Below are 11008 nucleotides of genomic sequence, written 5' to 3' on the forward strand. Positions count from 1 at the left end.
TTATTCAACCTGCAGCCTTCCCATTTCCACTCACCCTTCTTTTATCCCTTCTGTAGAGGGGCAGAACAGGGAAGAGAAATTGCAAAACCATTTTTAAAACTGCTTTCCATTGGGTATGGTGGAAAATGTTTTTATTACAGATTTTTCCGAGGAAAAACCAAACAGGTGAACAGATAATGTCAAATGAAGTTGTTCAGCTTTTGGGGTGAGGGGTGTCCCTTTGTGGGTGTGAGCTGGGGTGCTCTGGGCACTGAGGTCCCCTGAGTCAGCCCTGGGTGCTCCCAGCCAGGCTCCAGGAGCCCGGGCACGGGGGCACAGGGGGCACTTCCCTGTGCCCGCCCTGCTCCTGTGGGGTCTGTGGGGTCAGCTCCCCTCCTGCCTGTGAGATCAGCTCCCCATCCTTCCTGTGGGGTCTGTGGGGTCAGCTCCCCATCCCTCCTGTGGGATCAGCTCCTCGCCCTTCCTGTGGGGTCAGCTCCCCTTCTGCCTGTGAGATCAGCTCCTTGCCTTTCCTGTGGGGTCTGAGGGATCTGTGGGGTCAGCTCCCCACCCCTTCTGTGGGGTCTGTGGGGTCAGCTCCCCTCCTGCCTGTGGGATCAGCTCCTCGCCCTTCCTGTGGGGTCTGTGGGGTCAGCTCCCCATCCCTCCTGTGGGGTCAGCTCCCCACCCTTCCTGTGGGGTCTGTGGGGTCAGCTCCCCTCCTGCCCGTAGGATCTGTGGGATCAGCTCCCCACCCCTTCTGTGGTGTCTATAGGATCAGCTCCCCATCCCTCCTGTGGGATCAGCTCCTTGCTCTTCCTGTGGGGTCTGAGGGATCAGCTCCCCACCCCTCCTGTGGGATGTGTGGGATCAGCTCCTCACCCTTCCTGTGGAGTCAGCTCCCCTTCTGCCTTTAGGATCAGCTCCCCATGCTTCCTGTAGGATCTGCTCCCCACCCCTCCTGTAGGATCTGTGGGATCAGCTCCTCACTCTTCCTGTAGTGTCTGTGGGGTCAGCTCCCCCTCCTGCCTGTAGGATCTGTGGGATCAGCTCCCCTCCTGCCTGTAGGATCTGTGGGATCAGCTCCCCTCCTGCCTGTGGGATCTGCTCCCCACCCCTCCTGTGGGATGTGTGGGATCAGCTCCCCAGCCCTCCTGTGGGGTCCCCTCCTGCCTGTGGGGTTTTCTCCTCACCCCTGTCTGTGGGATCTGTTCCCACCCTGTTTCTGGGATTTGTGGGATCAGCTCCCCTCTCCCTGTGGGGTCTGTGGGCTCCCCTCCATGGGCTGTCCCTGTGGGGTCTGTGGGATCCCCTCCCCTGTCCCTGTGGGATCTGTGGGATCAGCTCCCCTGTCCCTGTAGGATCTGTGGGATCCCCTCCCCTGTCCCTGTAGGATCTGTGGGATCCCCTCCCCTGTCCCTGTGGGGTCTGTGGGATCCCCTCCCGGGGCTGTCCCTGCCCAGCAGGGCACTCCAGCTCTGCTGCCATTCTCCTCTGCTTTTATCCAAGCAGCCAAATCCTTTCCTTAATATTTTTATTTTCTGAACTTCATGAAACCCCACAAACCTCGGTTTCCACACCCTCAGACACTTTTCTGCCACATTTGTTGGTGGAAACACCGAAAACTGGACCTGCCATTTTTATTTCCATTTTTCCCTTCAGCCCTCTGTGCTTGTGTCTGTTGCTCACCTTCCCTTCCAGCTGACGAGCTTTGCACCCTTCCTGGTTTTTTTGCTTTTTCTTTTTTTGTCCCAGAACTGCCCATTTTGTACCCAGCCTCTCGAAGGTGACCTAAGGCAGCTAACTCCTGATTTGGGATTTCTGGTGGCAGCAGGTTTTCAGTCCTGGTGGGGATTTTGGAGAGTTCCCAGAGGTGATACACTAGAAGTGGTCAGGAAGGACCCTGAGTGCAGTTCAGGTGGGGATGGAATATTCCTGCAGCAGCTGAGTGCTCGTCCTGTGGGATTCCCTGGGTTTTTTGAGGCTGGTAAATTCCTTTACCTTACAAAAATTGAAGTTCTCGAACGTTCTTGACTCTCATGGAACTACTGTTGCAGTTACAATAAAGATGATGATGTTTCATTGTAAATCTATTTTTTTACAATGGTTTGATTTTTTTTATATATATATTTTTTTTTTTCCAGAACAGCATCAGGCTGCAGGGAAATCTCAATCTTGAAAAAGGAAATTTATTTAATTCCCTCTCCTCTCCCACAGCTCTTCCACCTGCTGGAATTGCTGGGAGAGCAGAAATTCCCTCAACCTCTTGGGTAATTCTGGGAGAATAAACAGCCACATTTAAAAAATAAAACCCATAAAAAATAAAACCCATAGAAAATAAAACCCATAGAAAATAAAACCCATAAATCTCTGGTTCCCAGGGCTGTTTTCCATTGGCTTCTTAGGGTTTGCTTTCAGTTCAGGCCCAGGGGGTTCCAGGGGCTCTGGTTCTCCCCTGCCACACCTCAAGTGGATTTTGTGACTCTCACCTCAAATCCATTTTTGGTTGCTTCGTTTATTTTTTTCCTAAGAAGAGTTAAGGCTGTGAAAATGCTTTTTCTGTTCTGCCAGTTCAGTTTTTGGGTTGTTGTGTCCTGGCACCTTTGGCCCTTTGTTTCACAGAATAAATTCTTTCTCCCAAGTTCATTTCTGGTGGGTTGGGGCTGCCTGATGCTTTTTCTGAGTGAAAAACACCATGAAAATCTCAGATTTGCAGCATTTTGTAACTTTTTCAAACCTGTTCATTGGTACAAACACTGAGCCCTGTTAGAAATTCAGCAGTGTCACATTTTTACAGACAGGAGCAAATTATCAAAGTGAATATTCCTATTCTTTTGAATATCTTTATTTTAACATCATTTTTCAGCAGCAGCAGCAGACTTCACCTTTTTCAATGCCCATTGGAATTCATTTGTATCAAACATTCTGGAAGGAAAGCTGGGAAAATCCCTGTTTTTAGGAGCACCAGGAGATTTGTGTGGAGCAGAAAGTTTCATTCACAGGAGGAGGAGGCTTTGCAAAGATTCTGTAGCCCTGGAGCTTTGCAGAGAGGTAAAACGGATTTATTCCAAAATTCAGTCAGCCTTGCTTTTCAAATTTCACAGCTTCCCTCCTGTCCCTGACTCCACAGCAGCACCTCTGGTTTCTGCCAGCGTCCTGCCTTGAACTTGGCAAAATCCCTCAAAATCTGCATTTCCAGCTGGGCTTTTGTGCTGAGGGTGCTCTGCTTCAGTTCCAGGGGGGTCAGCGACAACTGTGCTGAGTCAGTGGGGGCAGGAGGGGCTAAAAATGGGGCAGCTGAGGAGCTTTTAACCAATTTTCACTTTTTAAAGGCAGAGAGTGAGGGGAGAGAGGCAGCTCCAGGCCAGTGCAAATACCTGGAATTCCTGGGGGTTTTTTTCCTTTTTTTTTCCTTTTTTCCCCTTTTTTTTTAAATATTCCCTCCAGTGATGGTCACAAAGGTACAAGAGCCACTGAGGCAGCCAGGGGAGGGAGGGAGGGAGGAATCTGCACCATGCTGGAAGCTTCTGGAGCTGTAGAAAAAGAAAAACCAAACTGGTGCTTTGCTTTTCTGTCCTTTGTTGGTGAAGTGTTTATTTTTCTAACAGATCCTAGCGTTGAACACACGGTTCCTAAAAGCTCAGAGTGACCCAGGAGTTTTGATGTTTGATGGAGAATTCCTTCATCTCCTGCAGGGGAAATGGAGCAGTTTTGGGGGACAGTCCCAGTGCTTGGTGGCGTTCAGGACGTGTGAGTTTGGGGTGGGGTCACATCTGTGCCTGGAGTGATCAGTGAGTTCTGTCCCTGAGCAAGCAGAGCCTGGAGATTCCCCTGCAGCTTCAGGAGGTTGAATGCCGGTGCTGCTGGAACAGGAGCAGCACCAGCACCTGCCTCTGGCTGTGCAGGAGGATTTGGGGGCTTTTTTGAGCCCCTCAGAGCAGGGAGAGCTCCCCAAGCCCGGCCCAGCTCTGACACAGCCCACGCGTGAGCAGCTGGATGTGTTTGTGTGGAGCTCTGCTGGCAGCCCCTGGAGCTGGTGGGGGCAGCCCGGCCCTGGCAGGTGCTGCCAGTGCCCTGTGCCCCTGTGCCAGCCCAGCCCGGCCCTGGCAGGTGCTGGCCATGTCCCGTGCCAGCCTGGCCCTGGCAGGTGCTGGCCGTGCCCCGTGCCAGCCCAGCCCTGGCAGGCGCTGGCCATGCCAGCCCAGCCCAGCCCTGGCAGGTGCTGGCCGTGCCCCTGTGCCAGCCCTGGCAGGTGCTGGCCATGCCAGCCCAGCCCAGCCCTGGCAGGCGCTGCCCCTGCCCCGTGCCAGCCCGGCCGTGCCCAGCACGCTCAGTGTGACTGCAAAGCACCCGTGTGCAAACGCTCTGTACAGTGGGGCCAGGGTTTTTTATATATATATTTTGGGATGGGGGGGAGGAGGGTGGGTGGAGATCCTGAGATCAGCTTAAGCCAGACTTAAATGTGTGTAAAAAAAAAAACAAAAAACCAACCCAAAATCTTCGGTGTGTGAGTGCGGGAGCGTCTGCCATCCCATTCCCTTTGTGTTCTCAGCATTTGTGAGGTTTGACTTTCTTTTTTCTTTCTTTTTTTCCCCCCTCTCCCCTTCCTGCAAGAAGAAATTAATTGTAAATAAGAGCTAGGTGATTTTTTTGTCGTTGTTTGCCATCGTGTCACAGCAAACCCTGAGTGAGCAGTGTGAGGCTGGAGGAGGAGACGGGCAGCGTTTCTGGTATGCAAGGAATATTTTGTCTTGAGTTTCTGCAATCCCCTGCTGAGCTTTTGGAAGAAAAAAAATCAATAAAAATAATCAGGCTCTTTGCAGTTCCCCTCCCTGTCCTTTTTTAGTTTTTATTATTAATTTTTTTTGGGTTTAATTTCCAAAGCAGGAAGAAGGGGCAGCTGCAAAGAGTCATCGCTGTGGGGTTGGGAACTCGTGACAACACCGAGATCTAGCATGGTACTAGGAGTTCAGTCTGAATGTAACATTAATGCTTTATTTAAGATTAAAACAACAAAACAAACACTTTTTTTTTGGGTTTTTTTAAGGGGTTGAAGTGAACATGACCGCTGACCATGTTCGTGAGTTTCTAGCTGCAAACATTCATTGGTAGAATTGTGTGATGGTCTTTTGTGCTAATTAATTTGACATATTCCGAGTCTCTGTATGTACCTGCAAAGAAAGAAAAACAAAAAAAATAACAAACCCCCTGCTTTGCTTTGATTGAAAAAGGGTTCCTGGGACTGCATACCTGCTCCTGAGCTCTGTTTTAAGTATGTGTATCCTTCGCTTGTATTTTGTATTAAAAAAAAGAACCACGAGGACAAAAATGAACCCTTTATTGTTCAGCATGTTGGAATTGTGTCCCCTCTTTTATTTTTCTCCTTTTTGGAATATATTAAGCAACTCATTCTTCTGTATCTTTTATTTTCTTTTGTAAACTTTTTGGTTTTGTTTAAAAATGGCTTTATAAAAGGGCTTTTATAACCCATGAACACGACTGGTGTCATTTCTTTTTCTGCTGCTCCAAGGGGGATCATCCTGTGAGAGGTGAAAGTTTTCATTTTCCAGGATTTCCGAGGGTTTTGGGGTGAATTCCTTGGAATTCTCTGAGGAGGAGCAGCCAGCTTTGGGCCAGCTGTGACTTTGCCATCATTACTTGAGGACTGAAAGGGAAGAATGAAATAATCCAGAAAATTTTGCTTTCCCCAGGCTCCTCCTGGAGTTAAAAATTGAGATTTTAAAGTCCAAAACCAATCTGAGGGAGAGATGAGAGGAGGGACAGAGCCCTGGGGTGGCACCTTCCCCCCCAGGGCTTCCCCTGCTGCCTCCCAGCACAGGGAAACTTCTAATGGAAAACTTCGGGAATTTGGGATAAATCACTTTTAGCTGTTGTCATGGCAGCCACGGGCAGGGCTTGGCCCGGGTGCTCAGGGAATTTCTCCTTCTTCCAAATCCCCTGGAGTGGATTCCTTCGGTTTTCCTGATTTTGCATTTTCCTGATTTTGGATTTTCCCGATTTTTGCCAATTTTGATGCGCGGCCGTGCCCGCGCTGTGCCAGCAGGGGGCGCTGGCAGGGCGAGCTGGAACCTCTGGAATGGGATAAAAACACTCTGGAATGGGATGAAAACCTCTGGAATGGGATAAAAACACCTTGGAATGGGATAAAACCACTCTGAAATGGGATAAAAACACCTTGGAATGGGATAAGACCACTCTGGAATGGGATAAAAACACCTTGGAATGGGATGAAAACCTCTGGAATGGGATAAAACCACCTTGGAATGGGATAAAACCACCTTGGAATGGGATAAAAACACCTTGGAATGGGATAAAAACACTTTGGAATGGGATGAAAACCTCTGGAATGGGATAAAAACACCTTGGAATGGGATAAAAACACTTTGGAATGGGATGAAAACCTCTGGAATGGGATAAAAACACCCTGGAATGGGATAAAAACACCTTGGAATGGGATGAAAACCTCTGGAGTGGGATAAAACCACTCTGGAATAGGGTGAAAACCTCTGGGATGGGATAAAAAAGTCTCAGGAATGGGATAAAAAAATATCAGGAATGGGGTGAAAACCTCTGGGATGGGATAAAAACCTCTGGAATAGGCTAAAACCACCTCTGGAATGGGATGAAAAACCTGGAATTGGATAAAAAAACCTCTGGAATGGGATAAAAAACCTGGAATGGGATAAAAACCTCTGCAATGGGGGGAAAACCTCTGGAATGGGATAAAAAACCACCTCTGGAATGGGCTTAAAAACCTCTGGAATGAGATGTAAACCCCCGGCATGGGATAAAACCCCTCAGGAATGGGATAAAACCCTCTGGGATGGGATAGAAAATCTCTGGAATGGGATAAAAAACCCTCAAGAACGGGATAAAATCCTCGGGATAAAATTCCTCTGGGATGGGATAAAATCCTCTGGAAAGGGGAAAAACCTGGAATGGGATGAAGACCTCTGGAATGGGGTGAAAACATCTGGAATGGGGTGAAAACCACTGGAATTCCACCCCAAAGCAGCGCCGGGCACCTCCTGGGACACAGCTGGCACTGCCTCTGGCACAGCTGGCACTGCCTGTGGCACAGCTGGCACTGCCTCTGGCACAGCTGGCACTGCCTCTGGCACAGCTGGCACTGCCTGTGGCACAGCTGGCACTGCCTCTGGCACAGCTGGCACCTCCTGTGGCACAGCTGGCACCCCCTGTGGCACAGCTGGCACTGCCTCTGGCACAGCTGGCACCTCCTGTGGCACAGCTGGCACCCCCTGTGGCACAGCTGGCACTGCCTGTGGCACAGCTGGCACCTCCTGTGGCACAGCTGGCACCCCCTGTGGCACAGCTGGCACTGCCTCTGGCACAGCTGGCACCTCCTGTGGCACAGCTGGCACCTCCTGTGGCACAGCTGGCACCCCCTGGGGCACAGCTGGCACTGCCTGTGGCACAGCTGGCACCTCCTCTGGCACAGCCGGCAGTGCCCGGGCCCATCCCGGGCTCATTCCTGTTTGCTGCCGGTTTGGTGCCATCTGGAGCTCCGGGCTGGCCCCTGGCACTGCCGGTGCCCCGGGGTGCCCGGGACGTGCCCCGGCTCTGGCGTGGGAGCGCCGCTGGCACTCTGCAGTGAGCGGTTTGCTCGGGTTCAGCTCGGGTTCAGCTCGGGTTCAGCTCGGGTTTAGCTCGGGTTCAGCTCGGGTTCAGCTCGGGTTTAGCTCGGGTTCAGCTCGGGTTCAGCTCGGGTTTAGCTCAGTTTTAGCTCGGGTTCAGCTCGGGTTCAGCTCGGGTTTAGCTCAGTTTTAGCTCGGGTTCAGCTCGGGTTCAGCTCGGGTTTAGCTCGGGTTCAGCTCGGGTTTAGCTCGGGTTCAGCTCGGGTTTAGCTCGGGTTCAGCTCGGGTTCAGCTCGGGTTCAGCTCGGGTTCAGCTCGGGTTTAGCTCGGGTTCAGCTCGGGTTCAGCTCGGGTTCAGCTCGGGTTCAGCTCGGGTTTAGCTCGGGTTTAGCTTGGGTTGAGCTCGGGTTCAGCTCGGGTTCAGCTCGGGTTCAGCTCGGGTTCAGCTCGGGTTCAGCTCGGGTTCAGCTCGGGTTTAGCTCGGGTTCAGCTTGGGTTGAGCTCGGGTTCAGCTCGGGTTTAGCTTGGGTTGAGCTCGGGTTCAGCTCGGGTTTAGCTCGGGTTCAGCTCGGGTTTAGCTCGGGTTCAGCTCGGGTTCAGCTCGGGTTTAGCTCGGGTTCAGCTCGGGTTCAGCTCGGGTTCAGCTCGGGTTCAGCTCGGGTTCAGCTCGGGTTCAGCTCGGTCACCCCCCGGTTCCAGAACGTTCTCTGCAGTTCCCCCCCGTGTGCAGCTGCCCAGGGCCTCTCCTGCTCCAGAATATTTCCCTGGCCCTCCAAAAGTGGAATTCTGCTTTCCAGACACGAGAATTGCCTTCGCTTGCGCTGGGGGCTCCTGGATCCCCACGAGGAGCTGGGATTTTATTGGAATTACCTGGGATTTTTTTGGAATTGCTGGGATTTTATTGGAATCATCTATTATTTTATTTAAATTATCTGGGATTTTATTGGAATTATCTAGGATTTTATTGGAATCATCTGGGATTTTATTGGAATTACCTGGGATTTTGTTGAATTGTCTGGGATTTTATTTGAATTATCTAGGATTTTATTGGAATTATCTGGAATTTTATTGTAATTGTCTGGGATTTTATTTATATTATCTGTAATTTTATTGGAATTGTCTGGGATTTTGTTGGAATTGTCTGTGATTTTACTGGAATTGTCTGGGATTTTACTGGAATTTTCTGGGATTTTATTTGAATTACCTGGGATTTCATTTGAATTATCTAGGATTTTATTGGAATTATCTGGGATTTTATTGGAATTATCTGGGATTTTATTGGAATTACCTGGGATTTCATTGGAATTATCTGGAATTTTATTGGAATTGTCTGGGATTTTATTGGAATTATCAGGGATTTTATTGGAATTATCTGGGATTTTGTTGGAATTGTCTGGGATTTTATGCGAATTATTTGTTATTTTATTTGAATTGTCTGGGATTTTATTTGAATTGTCTGGGTTTTATTGGAATTGTCTGGAATTTCATTGGAATTACCTGGGATTGTATGGAATTACCTGGGATTGCATTGGAATTACCTGGGATTGTATTGGAATTACCTGGGATTGTACTGGAATTACCTGGGATTGTATTGGAATTACCTGGAATTTCATTGGAATTACCTGGAATTTCATTGGAATTACCTGGGATTGTATTGGAATTACCTGGGATTGTATTGGAATTACCTGTAATTTCATTGGAATTACCTGGGATTTCATTGGAATTACCTGGGATTGTATGGAATTATCTCTTCCCCCCCAGGTTTCTGTCGGGGCAGAGAACAGCTCCTGCACCCCACGTTTCCTGTGCCCCCTCTCTTTTCTCCGCAGGTTCCCAGCTCAGCTCTGGGCCCTGGCAGAAGATTTTGGGGTTTCATTACCAAGAGCCCCCCCGACCACAGGGCTCTGCTCGTTAAGCCCTGCTCAGATAATTGTGATTAATGGCAGCGCTTTAAGCCTGAGAACTTCTCTTTGCCTCCTCTCAACATCAAGCCAGTACTGATATTTTATTTTTTTTCTTTTTCAAGAATTCCGGTGTTTTTTTTAAAGCTGGATGGTTTTCTGAGTGTGAGAGCTTGTGGTGTTTCTGCTTCGCTTCCTGAGAAATGAGTGAAGGAACGATTTGTCTATAATCCAATTTACCACACTAAGCTGTCATTTCTTTTCCCCTAAACCTGGCCCTATTTTATTATTTCTTTCCCTTAATTTCGCTTCACTGCTGGTTGTGACACCGGGTTTGAAGCAGCTTCTGTTCCCAGGAGCAGCTCAGCCCGTTAATTTTGAATTAATTTTGAATTAATAAGTAACACATTTCTCCGAGGCAGAGCAGGCCTCGCATTTGGAAGTGACTCAGTTCTTTCACTCCCATTAAACTGGTTTTCCACCTCAAACAAAACCACTTAAGTGGCTTTAAAACATTTCCCCCATTTCCTCCTTTTGGACAGCAAGGTGCCAGCGGGAAAAGAAAATCTCCTTGGGTGCAAATCCTCGTTCTCACTCCTGAATCTCCTTTTCCCCACACACCAAGGATGTGACAGGAAGGAAAAGAACTTTGAGGGAGATGAAAGGGAGAGAAGGGAACACAGAAACCTGGGATGGTGATGAGCAAATGAGAAAAAACCCTAAAATCATTTTTGCCCTGCTCTGTCACTGTGAGATTTAATGGGAAACTCTTATTATTCTTTTGCTGACCCTTTATTTTAATTAATGAACTAGAATTAAGGATGTAAGGGATCCCTCTCAGGGCAGACATGTGGATGGCCTCATCCTCCACCTCCAGCACCTCAGCTCCTCCAAAAAATATGGATTTTATCCAAAAAATATGGATTTTATCCAAAAAATATGGATTTCATCCAACTGATGATGGATTTTATCCAATTGGTGGATATTATCCAACTGATGATGGATTTTATCCAATTGGTGGATATTATCCAACTGATGATGGATTTTATCCAACTGATGATGGATTTTATCCAATTGATGGATTTTATCCAACTGATGATGGATTTTATCCAATTGGTGGATATTATCCGATTGGTGGATATTATCCAATCAATGGATTTTATCCAATCAATGGATTTTATCCAACCAATGGATTGTATACAACTGATGGATTTCATTCCATAATAATAATTTTATTCCACGATAATTTGATTTTATTTCCCAAGCCTCTGGAAAGGAGCAGGGCTGGGGTGTCCCTGCTCTGCCGTCACCTCCTGCCTGCAGAACAAACGGCCTGGGAAATCTTTGCAGTGTGGCCCATGAACAGGGCTGTGCTGTTTACCTGCAGCAAACACCAGCCCCGGAATAAAAGAGCCAAGAAAAGGCAACATTTTAATCCTCGGCAGTTGCACAGAATCCTTCCTGATCGACTGGTTTGACCAGAAATGCCTTTTCCTGCAGATAGCACTGGGC

The 11008-nt window shown here is 48.7% G+C and overlaps 3 long non-coding RNA genes across 5 annotated transcripts; 1 reads left to right on the plus strand and 2 right to left on the minus strand.

The window, feature by feature from the left end:
- Positions 1-153: 153 nt before the first annotated feature.
- Positions 154-1119, minus strand: LOC135286139 (uncharacterized). 2 transcript variants are annotated; one of them, XR_010350619.1, is made up of 2 exons: positions 1042-1119; positions 154-379 (listed from the first exon to the last, which is right to left on the minus strand). It is a non-coding gene; the product is annotated as an uncharacterized LOC135286139 (long non-coding RNA). The 2 variants fall into 2 exon arrangements; XR_010350620.1 differs by having other exon boundaries at positions 1009-1063.
- Positions 508-808, minus strand: LOC135286138 (uncharacterized). Its single transcript, XR_010350618.1, has 2 exons — positions 706-808; positions 508-588 (listed from the first exon to the last, which is right to left on the minus strand). It is a non-coding gene; the product is annotated as an uncharacterized LOC135286138 (long non-coding RNA).
- Positions 1002-5473, plus strand: LOC135286137 (uncharacterized). Of its 2 annotated transcripts, none has more exons than XR_010350617.1 (2): positions 1002-4163; positions 4199-5473. It is a non-coding gene; the product is annotated as an uncharacterized LOC135286137 (long non-coding RNA). The 2 variants fall into 2 exon arrangements; XR_010350616.1 differs by having other exon boundaries at positions 1002-4089.
- The last annotated feature ends 5535 nt before the right edge of the window (positions 5474-11008 follow it).

The sequence above is a fragment of the Passer domesticus genome, chromosome 25 (genome assembly GCF_036417665.1).
Source record: "Passer domesticus isolate bPasDom1 chromosome 25, bPasDom1.hap1, whole genome shotgun sequence".
NCBI lineage: Eukaryota > Metazoa > Chordata > Aves > Passeriformes > Passeridae > Passer > Passer domesticus.